This window comes from Pipistrellus hanaki (assembly GCF_964339955.1).
Source record: "Pipistrellus hanaki genome assembly, chromosome: 2".
Taxonomy (NCBI): Eukaryota; Metazoa; Chordata; class Mammalia; order Chiroptera; family Vespertilionidae; genus Pipistrellus; species Pipistrellus hanaki.
Genome location: NC_140504.1, coordinates 154,508,836 through 154,520,087, shown reverse-complemented (window position 1 = coordinate 154,520,087; position 11,252 = coordinate 154,508,836).

Here is an 11,252-nt window from a genome sequence, read left to right as displayed (position 1 = left end):
TTACTTCAGGGAGAGAGGGATAGAAACATCAATGATGAGAGAGAATCATCAATCGGCTACCTCCTGCACAAACTGTGACCTTCTGGTTCATAGCTCCATGCTCAACCACTGAGCAATGTCAGCCAGGTGCAAAGAATTTACTCTAAATTTCTTCTACTTCTTTCTTTTATATTCTTCTTCTCTCGTTTCTGCCACCTAAGGACAAGCAGCATCCTTTCAATACTCCCTGTGAACTGGGTTGCACCATGGCCCACGCACCCCCATCTCCCAAACCCTACAGCTTCTGAAGGCTGGGCCCGGAGGGAGAGCCTGAGGGTAGCCCCTAGAATAAGCTCAACATGGGACCAAAACTAGTTGTACCTGGTGCAGACAAGAATCGAAACAGCCTAAATCCCCAGGGAGTGCTGACAGTGCAAACACAGAAAACCCAGGCCAACAGTAGTTTCTAGAAGCAAACAGAAGGGTCAAAAGTCAGCAGCTCTGCTGAGCTGGAATGAAGTGGAGGTGGGCTGGAAACGGAGCACCAAGGGTCACGGGCAATTTCTAAGAGCCCAGGAGTGGCCGCACTCCCCATTGTCAGAAACCACATGCAAAACACAGAACAAGAGGACACCTCCTCCTGTTACATTTTTTTCTTTTCCCCACCCCACAGATTTTATGTGTCTGGCTGTTTTATCTGTTAAACAGAGTTCATTTTCTCCGTATCTTCCCGGGATTGGGTTGTCCCAGAGTCCGCTGGCCAGTGGCCAGGCTGCCTGCACATTTGCAATTGAAGGACACCGTCACTTCGGACACTTCCAAGGACTCTGCTAAGATAGTGGTTCCCGGAGGCTGCCTGCCTTCTGGAGTGCTTTTGATAACTCCTGTTCTCAGCTGGGAGTAAACAAGGAGGAAAAACACAGGGAGAAAAGCAATAAAACATAGACAGCAAAATGCCAGAGTAAGAGGCTACTTCGAAAAACAAACAGATCTATATCTAGGCCTAGAACAGCAGCAATGTCCACAGGGCAGCCAAAAACCCAGTGGAGCAAGTAAAAGATTACAGACAGCAAGCAGCAGGCAGCAGCTGACAGATTCCTCAGAGCAGGCAGGAGGTCATCTGAGCAATGACACAGGGAGGGAGCTGAGACCCGCAGAGCAGGGGCAAGAGGTGGGGCAATGCCCACAGAGGCTCTGGGTAAATGGGGCATCACGGGGAAGTCGGGAGCAGAGCTTCACATTTGCCATAAGATACCAGATAAAGGAAGTTCCCGATCAAAAAGATAGAGTGGGTCATCGAGGAGGAAGGGAAGAGGAGGAAGGGAGGAGGCCGGGAATGGATTTTCCAGGACAATTGCTTAGAAATCTTGTGATTATTTTCTATTTTCAAAGATGAGCTCAAAATGAGATCACTGGGGACTTTGTCACTGCAGCCCACAGCTGCCATTGTAGAGCAGAAAGGGCAAGAATTTCTAGAAGTGCAGAGTCACTGCCTTGACTCACTGAGGGGGTCCCTGAGGTCTTAGCCATCTGTTACCGATGGCCCTGGACTGGCTGCAGGCTGCAGCCGCTGAGCAATGAGGCAGGCACCCAGGGAGATTTCTGGTTCCTGAATGCAGCCAGGATGACCTTGATGTAGAAGGTCAGTTTTCCCCAGCCAGAAAGACAGTCTAGAGACAGAGAGAGCTCCAGGCAAGGGCAGGCTCAGAGAAACTTTGCGATTGATTAGATGGGATAAGATAATAGTGTGTAAGTCCTCGATAGCAACGCTCCTTATTTGAACGGAGCTCTGTGAGGCCATGGGTTTGTTTAGGTATGCAATGCTCAGCACTTCGGCATTCGGCCTCCCTCCCCTCCCTTGACCTTCTGCCACATCCCCTGGCCCATTTCCAAACCTGGATCATTTCCATGACCCATTTTTTCCACCTGGCCCTGGAGTCCCGAAGCCCACCATGTCACCTGACCTGCCACAGGTCCAGCTGGGCCTTCGCAAACATCCCGCTAGCCTTCTCATGATTTCTTATCCATTTCTCAGCACACTTGCCACAAACTTTCTTCACTCTCTGCCTTCCTATGAGTTTGATTTTAATTAAAAAAAGAATTCCGCTTTGACCCCCTCTCCTCACACATATTCCACTGGGTCCTTTCTTTGTCTCTGTCCTTTGATCATTTATCTTCCCATCATCTCCCAGTTGCATTCCTCTCGCCACTACCATGAATCAACCCTCTCTTTCCTCAATTCGAACCTCACTTTCACCCCAGTTCCTGCACTGGTCAGCAGTGACATCACCTTTCCTTAGGAATTAGGTCATCTGACATCCTCTCTTTTTCAGAATCCTGTGACTTTTCTCCTTGTAACCCAAGTGTCTGAGCACACTCAGAGTGTCTGTCTGCAGATGAATGAATAAACAAAATGTGATCTATACATGCAGTGGAATATTATTCAGCCTTAAAAAGGAAGGGAATTCTAGCACATGTTACAACATTGGTGGACCTTGAAGACATTACTCCAAGTGAATAAGTCGGTCACAAAAAGACAAATACTATATGATTCTGCTTATGGGAGGCCCTTAGGGTAGTCAAACTCATAGAGACAGAAAATAGAATGAGGGTTTCCAGAAACAGGGCGGAGGGGATAATAGGGACTTGTTTCATGAGCATTGAGTTTTAGTTTTGCAAGATGAAGAGTTCTGGAGGTGGATGGTGGTGATAGATGCACAACAATGTGAATGTACTTAATGCCACAGAGCTATACACTTAAAAATAGTTAAGATGGTTACTATGTATATTCCACCACAATTTAGAAAAACATTTTAAAAGGAGGGATGCCCCTTCTCCACCCTATGTCCCCTACCCCGGAGTCTCCAAAGTGGAAGAGAATGCTTTTCATTCATACAACAGACAGTGACTTTGTGCTGGGTGCTGTGCAAGGGGCTAGGATGCAGGCATACATACACCAAACCTCCTTACAGAGTGCGTGGCCTGGCGAGGGGAAATGGTGCTTTCCATACAGGAGCAGGTGGGCAAATGTAAAGGGTGTTGGGAGCTGAGAGAGCAATTTTCAACCCTGGGGGCAGAGAGGGGGTGTGGGCAGCATGGAAGGATTCCTGGAAGCAGAGCTGAGTTACCTCCAGTTCCTTGCACCCTCTCCTCCCCACCCCCTTCACTTGTTGCATTTGGACTGTCTCTTCACTCTACGAAAATACTGGATGAGTTTAAACTTCCCTGTCCCTGTCTCTGCTCGGCCGGAGTGGCTCAGTTGGTTTCTCTTTCACATCAATGTTCCTTTCTCTCTCTCTCTTCATTCCTCTCTCTAAGCATGTCCTTGGCTGAGGATTAAAAACATTTTTTTTTTTTAAATTTAATGTCCCCATCCTTCCCCCACCCTTCATGCATACACTCCTCGTTTTGAAGGTGTGTAGTAAGTTCCTAGCTGCCGAGCACTATGGCATAGCACGTGTGGCAGAGATAATGCTCTGTGGGTTTACTCGGCCTTGTTTCACACAGGAACAGCTCTTTCCTCCCCTCTCCCTCCCTGTTAGATGGAGGCCATGTGTCTGGGTTTCTGGCAAATGGGGTGTGAGAAGAAGTGATGCAGACGACTCCCAAGTCAGACCTTTAAAAATCCTCCAGCCCTGTGCTCCCTCCTCCCTGTCTCGGCATGCACAGCAACGCCTGCTTTATATGGACAGCCGCAGAGCGAGGTCTCCCGACCAGCACCGGTCTTGCTGCGAGTGAGAAAACAAACCTTCGCAGGATAAAACCAACTGAGAACTTGGGTTTTGTTTTTTTTGTTGCAGCTGCTGGCTTAAATGCCCTCCTAGTTCTCCGTTTCTGTTTACTCGTCCAGTCAGCACGGTTGGACACTGTTATGCCTGGCATGTAGCCATCAGGATGCTCGCTACCCCTGTTTCCTCTCCCGAATCCAACTGGAGAGCATCCTCCTGAGACCTGTTCTCTCCACGTTGCAGTGACAGGGTTTCTGCTGAGTTTCCTCCTAACAAGATGGCATTCTTCATGGTCCTCTCCTCACTTACAACACAACGGTACTGCATTTCCAAATATTTCGCCCTTGGTGTCCAAATATTTTGCCCCTGTCTGACTGTGTCGTCAGCTCAAGGAGAGGGTAGCGGGAGTCAGTGGAGAGAGGTGGAGAGAGCCTTGCACGGTGATGTGGATCTGACACCTGCAAAGGGACGGGGAGGAAGGAGGGTCAGGCAGGAACTGCTGGGCTGCCTGACTGCTGCTCTGGGTGCTGGTCAGGCTGTGCTCCCCAGGGAAGAGTGCTGGTTCGAGACTCCCCTGGAGGGCAGGGATGATGCGGCTCTTTCCATGCCCCGACAAGGCCAGGAGCAGCCCCGGAAGTGCCCCCTGAAGTGTTGACCTTGGTGGACCCTGGAGGGGCAGCAGCTGGAGGCTGTCCCCGCCCACACTCCTCACATCTGGTTCTTTCAGAGGGAGGTCCCAGGGTGCAACACCCTGGCGGCCACATCCCTCTGCTCCCTTTGTCTCTTACTTATGCTGTTCCCCCTCTTAGAAGCGCCCTGTTTCCAGAGTGACATCCTGGGAGGTGAAGTCAAGACTAAACCATCTGGGAGAGCTTTGGATGGTGCCTCAGTTCAAGCTTCACCTTCCCTGTGAAGCCCTGTCCATCCCCCTCCCCCATCTCCGCTCTGGGACACTCGTGCTCCCACCACCGTCTCAGCACTTGCCAAATATGGTTCTTTTCATTGGGGAAAGTTTATTTTCCCCAATGGTTTGTGGGCATTACACATAGTTATCTCCGTATTCCTACAGCTGGATACTATATGAGACGGACAGTGGCGGCTCATGTGTCTGTTGGATGAATTATGTAGAACTAATTTTCGGGCTGATAATGTAGAGTGTGGAAAACAGAATAAGCTGCGAGCAAAGGAGTTGTGTCCAAGTCCTCACTCCAACACTTACTGGCTCTGTGAACTCGGCAAGTTACTTAACATCTTTGATCCTTGTTGTCTTGTCTACAAACAAGAAAGTGACTTTGTATCCAGTTGGGAGTAGGCATCTCACATATGATAATCAGTGGGAGTTGCCTGTCTACCCTAATGACTAGGTTATTATGAGCATCAGCAAAAACCTTGGATGTAAAAGATTTAGGCAAGCTCAAAAGCTCTGTAAGAATGTAAGACATTATAGTTTTTACCACCTTTATGCACACAAATCCCAAATATTTCTTTCTACCCTACCTACTAGTATATCTCGAGTTCCAGGGTGTCCCAGCAGATCTAAAACTCTCCCTGCTCATAACAAACTTGTCTTGTTCCAATATCTAGTTCTCCATCAGCCCTCACCATCTTTTTTTTAAAAAAATATATTTTATTGATTTTTTACAGAGAGGAAGGGAGAGAGATAGAGAGCTAGAAATGTCGATGAGAGAGAAACATCGACCAGCTGCCTCTTGCACACCCCCTACCGGGGATGTGCCCGCAACCAATGTACATGCCCTTGACCGGAATCAAACCTGGGACCTTTCAGACCACAGACCGACACTCTACCACTGAGCCAAACCGGTTTCGGCAGCCCTCACCATCTTTTCTGGCCTCATCTTACACTACTCTTCTATAAGGCAGACCTTTTGCAGTGGTTAAAGGGGCCTACTTCTGGCCAAGAAGTTGTTGTGCCCACTCCCACCAAAATGATCTCTCTTTACTTGTGATTCCTAAACCTATTAGTAGTACCAATGGTACCAGTGGTACTGCTGGAACTACTAATACAACTGCTGTTACTAACCTCTAGTTAAAAACCTGCCTAGGTTTGTAAACCTTGATTCTACCATGTACTGGTTGTGCGACTTGGTAAAAATTAATTCATCTCTCTCTGTAAAATGGGCATAAGAATCCTTCCACCTCAGGGTTACTGTGGAAACCAAGTGAAATAATACAAGTCCTCAGTGTAGTATTGTTATAGCACAATTCCCATAATGACCCGAAGAAGAAGGTACTGCTATGGTCTCCATTTACAGATGAGAGAACGACTGTCTGCACTTCGAATGTGGCACTTCACTGACAAAGTGTTTTCATGCAGCAGGGTCAACTTTATTGAGCTCTAATTATGCTCAAGTACTATTGCACCTATATTACTTATTTCTCTAATAATCCAAGCCCCCATTTTTTAATAAATAAGGAAACTGAGGCACAGAAAAGTAAAACAAGTTATCCAAGATCATAAATATAATTAGTTGCTATAGACTTCCAATTCAACTCCAAATTCTGTATGTTGATATTATACCACACCATTTCCTTAATATATATTATTACATATATACATATATATTATATATATATAACCAATAATATTGTTAATGACCTGAGAGCAGTGTCTGTCTGCACTTTTTGCTAAAGCCTCTCTCCCAAATACTATGATAAATATTCAATAAATACATTTTGAGTGATTGATTAGTTCATTCTGCATTTATGAATGCCTACAATCTCAGACAGAAAGGTAAAGCACAAATTATATTGTAAGTAGGAAATACTATTATAGTATATCTTATATTATAGTGTGTGTATATACAAATATATTTTACATATATGCATATATATGCACACACACACACACACACACACACACACACACACACACACACATATATATATATATATATATATATATATATATATATTCCAAAAATGTATACACACTTTGAATAATTATAAATTCCAGTGGGTTAAGTCTGAAAAGAAAGAAATGCCAATTGAGCTATTAGCTGTTAAAGTGTATATACACATTTTTTGGGACATTCTGTATATATGCACACACACACATGTAGTATAATACAAATGATTGTATAGCACAGAGAGGGGGTGGGGTGTACAACAGAAGGAGCAATCAACTGATCAATTCAGTGCATATCAAAAACAGCATGTACAGCCCAGCCAGTGTTCCTCAGTGGTTGACCATCAATCCATGTACCAAAGGGTTATAGATTGGATTCCCGGTCAGGGTCAATGCTCGGGTTATGGGTTTCATCCCCAGTATGGTGGGGGTGCAAGAGATAGCTGATGGATGTTTCTCTGTTATAGATGTTTCTATCTCTCTCTCCCTCTCCCTTCCTCTTTCTGAAATCAATAGAAAACTGTTTTTTAAAAGAAGCTTTTGTTAAAAAAAAAAATTTTTTTTAAACATCATGTACAAATGCCCCAAACTGAAACAACCTGAGAAAACATTCTGTTCAGCAGTGGCCTAACTACAAACATTAGATTAGCAAGCAAACCCTCCATGGATTACAAAATGCTGTAAACAGGTCTCTAGCAATGCTTTTGACGGCAGATCTAGGGCGAGGAGACGGCCAGGAAGACAGCTGTCCCCTCTGCTGACTCTTACTCACAGTGATCACTTCTCCCCTCCAGACCACAGCCATGAGAGTAAGTGACCCTCAGCCAACCAGGCACCGAGTTTAGTTGATGTGGAAGGCAGTGCACAGGCAGTAGGCATACACTTCCTGTTGGGATCCGTGCTACACTCCCCAAATCGTCATTTCTAACACTCTCCTCAAATCGCCTATTCCTCCCCACTTCTATTTATGGCCTCAACTCACACTTACAGCCTTGACTCAGGAATAAATTGCTTCATCTTCCCTCCACTACGTTCCTAGGCCTAAATGAATCTGTACCCATCTCCTTACTTCTTGCTACCGTAAAGGAAGAAACTTTCCCATGACAAAGGCCAATCTCTCCAGAAGCCATCTCCTCTTATCATCCCAAGGACTTTTCTTCATCATTATTCTCCCCCATTTCTAGGGAGTCATTCTCATTGATATAACAGGCTTGAGCATCTCTGAAATTTAAAAATAGACAAAGGCTTTGCCATCATATTTTTAGCCTCTTCCTTAATTCGCCAAGATAATTTGCATGTGTGCACGTTTCTTCTCTCCTACTGACTCATTTTCCTCTACTTACTGTAAATTTTAACTTAATGTACAGAAAAAAAAACTATTAAGACCATCACCAGTATTCTTATATGCATATTTCATATTCCATCTCCCTGCAACTCAGCCAAAAGTAACCACTATATGAATTTTGTTTTTACCATTCCCTGGCTTTTTTTCTTAATCACATGGACTATCAAATAATGTACATGCAATAAAATTCACATAATTTAAGAGTACAAGTCAATGAATTTTGCTAAATATATACCATTATGTTTAACACCAGAATAATCATAATCTACCACATTTCTTTTACCTCAAAAAGTTCTTGTTTCTTTGCAGATAATTTCTATCTCCACTTTCAGCCCCTAACAACCACTTATTTCTGTAAGTATAGTCTCGCCTTTTATAGAATTTTGTAAAAATTGAATATACAATATGTAGCTCTTTGTGCTTGGCTTCTTGCAGTTAGAATAATAATTTTGAGATTCACCCATGTTGCTATATGTGTGTGTGTGTGTGTGTGTGTGTGTGTATAATTCCTTATGCTGAATAGTCTTCCATTGTATGGATATACCACAATGCAATCCATTCTACCAGTTGAGGGACATTTGGATTGTTTCCAGGGTTGGGCTGCTTCGAACATTCAGGTATAGGTCTTTATGTAAATATATGTTTTCATTTCTTTTGTGTAAGTACCCAAGGATGGAATTGCTGGGTTCTATGTTTAACTTTATAAGAAATTACCAAGCTTTTTGCAAAGTGATTGCACCATTTTTTCATCCCCACTGGTAATGTATGAGAGGTCCAGCTGTTTCATATTCTCATTGGCTCTTGGCCTGGATTGTCTTTTTGACAGTAGCCATTCTAGTGAGAATATAGTAATATCTCATTGTGGTTTCAATTTGCGTTTCTCTACTGACTAATGATGTTGAACATCGTTTTATGTATTGGTCATCTAAATATTTTCTTTGGTGAAGTATCTTTGCATATTGTTTGCCCAGTTTTGAAATTAGGTTTCTGTCCTCTTATTAAATTATAGGACTTCTGTATATTTTCTGGATACAAGACTTTTTTTTTCCAAAGTGAGAAATAAATCATTAAAGTGGTTTACTTAGAATTCAGGGGTCTTCAAACTACGGCCCGCGGGCCACATGCGGCCCTCAGAGGAGTCTGATCCGGCCCGCCAGGTTTTTTGGGCAGTGAGCGCAGCCGAGGTGTTACAGTAGGAATTAGTAGTTCATATAGTCCGGCCCTCCAGCTCTCTGAGGGACCATGATCTGGCCCCCACTTTAAAAAGTTTGAGGACCCCTGATAGATCATCAGTAACCATCGGACTCCTATATATAACATCAGTGTAATTCAACTCAATCTCTCTTAACAATTTAAAAAATTTTAAGAATGTATTCCAAGGTCATAATCTATTTCAAACCAATTTTTATAAAGTCACATGCACTAATTTGTATCTATATATTCTTTATGTGTCATTTTAAAGCATCTCAAACATCTTTGATAATTAAAACTGACTAGCCAGTTGAACTTAAAAGTTTAGACAAACTGTCGTTGACTTGGATATAGTATTATTATTATTAAAATATATTTTTATTGATTTCAGAGAGGAAGAAAGAGGGAGAGAGAGACAGAAACATCAATGATGAGAGAGAATCATTGATTGGCTACCTCCTACAGGCCCCACACTGGGGATCAAGCCCACAACTCAAGCATGTGCCCTGACTAGGAATTGAACCGTGACCTCCTAGTTCAAAGATCAACACTTAACTACTGAGCTATGTCCGCTGTGCTTGAATATATTATTGACCACAAAAAGGTAGTTCAAAGCTTTAAGTTTGAATGAACTTGATAAAATCATGTCAAGGCATGTTTAAGAAATTTGTTCTTGTTACCTGACCATCTTTCTATTTTGATCAGTGAATTCTGTAAGAAAAGAATACAGTCAACAAAGTAGTACATAGTGCTTTGAAATGAAAAACAGTAACTTAAAATCTCACATCACTTTGGTAAAAGCAGAACATCAATCCAGAATTACATATGCCGACGTGAAAGATAACTGGAATGGATTTAAAAGTAATCCCAATTGCTATTAAAAGCACTGGAAGAAGAAATGTCACAGAAAAATAAAGAAGATGCTATGAAAAAATAGAATGTATATTTGGATAATTTACAGTCTATAATTATATAAAAATTCCTTTAATTCAAACATCTTTCTCACGTATTTCTGGTGAAATAAAAGTTAAAATGTAATACCTGGAATTCCTCTTTCTTCAAAGAGGAAATTAAAGTAATATTATAGATAATCTGTTCTCTGAAATATTCTGCAGATTCCAATTTATAAGAAGTATACAAAATAGGATAAACAATAAAAAGTTATATGGATAAAAAGCTACAATAATTCCAATTTTTGCTGCCCTGGCAAGGTACTATACATATTCCAAATCAACAAAATAGAAATGGCACAGGTAATGAGGACACAATTCACATTTTATTTACATTTTTTAATTGAAGAAAAATTTAAATTTTTATTGAAGTTTCTCAAACAGTACTAAATGTAAAATAATAAAATATAAAAATTCTTTTAAGACTGTTTAATCCCAAAATCAAACATCCATTCACCTATTTCCCTTTTGCTGATTTCACTTAAACTTATATGCATGGTTGGTCAAACAAAGACTGTAAGCAGTTGTTTACCGTGTCTGTTACATGAAACAGCTTTTAATAGAAATTCATCAACCTTCCTCGTGGCATTTTGAAATTATAAATACAGATATCCAAACAATCCTGAACATATTTTTTTATACTACTAGCAGTCAGCACTCACACCACTTCAAAAATTAAAACAATTGTAGTAGTATTCACTATATCTGCTACATGAACCAATTTAAATAGAAGTTCTTTCACTAAACAGGATGGATAAAGTATGCCATTTCTTTTTATCCTTCTTGAGATTTTTACTTTTTAGAAGTACACATGCTTCCACAACTGACACTTCTCACCATACATTCATCTCCAGGTTTAAGTTAATTTTATTTAAAAAAATATTTGTTTTGATTTCAGAGAGGAAGGGAGAGGGAGAGAAGGAGAGAGAGAGAGAGAGAGAGAGAGAGAGAGAGAGAGAGAGAGAGAGAGAGAGAGAGACATCAATAATGAGAGAGAACCATTGATCAGCTGCCTCCTGCACACCCCCCACTGGGGATTGAGTCTGCAACCTGGGCATAAGCCCTGAACAAGAATTGAACCATGACCTCCTTGTTCATAAGGTTGATGCTCACTGAGCCATGCAGGTGGGGCCAGGTTTATGTTTAAATGTCAGTTCCTTACAAAAGTGTGCTGCATTTTTCTTCTTGTTACC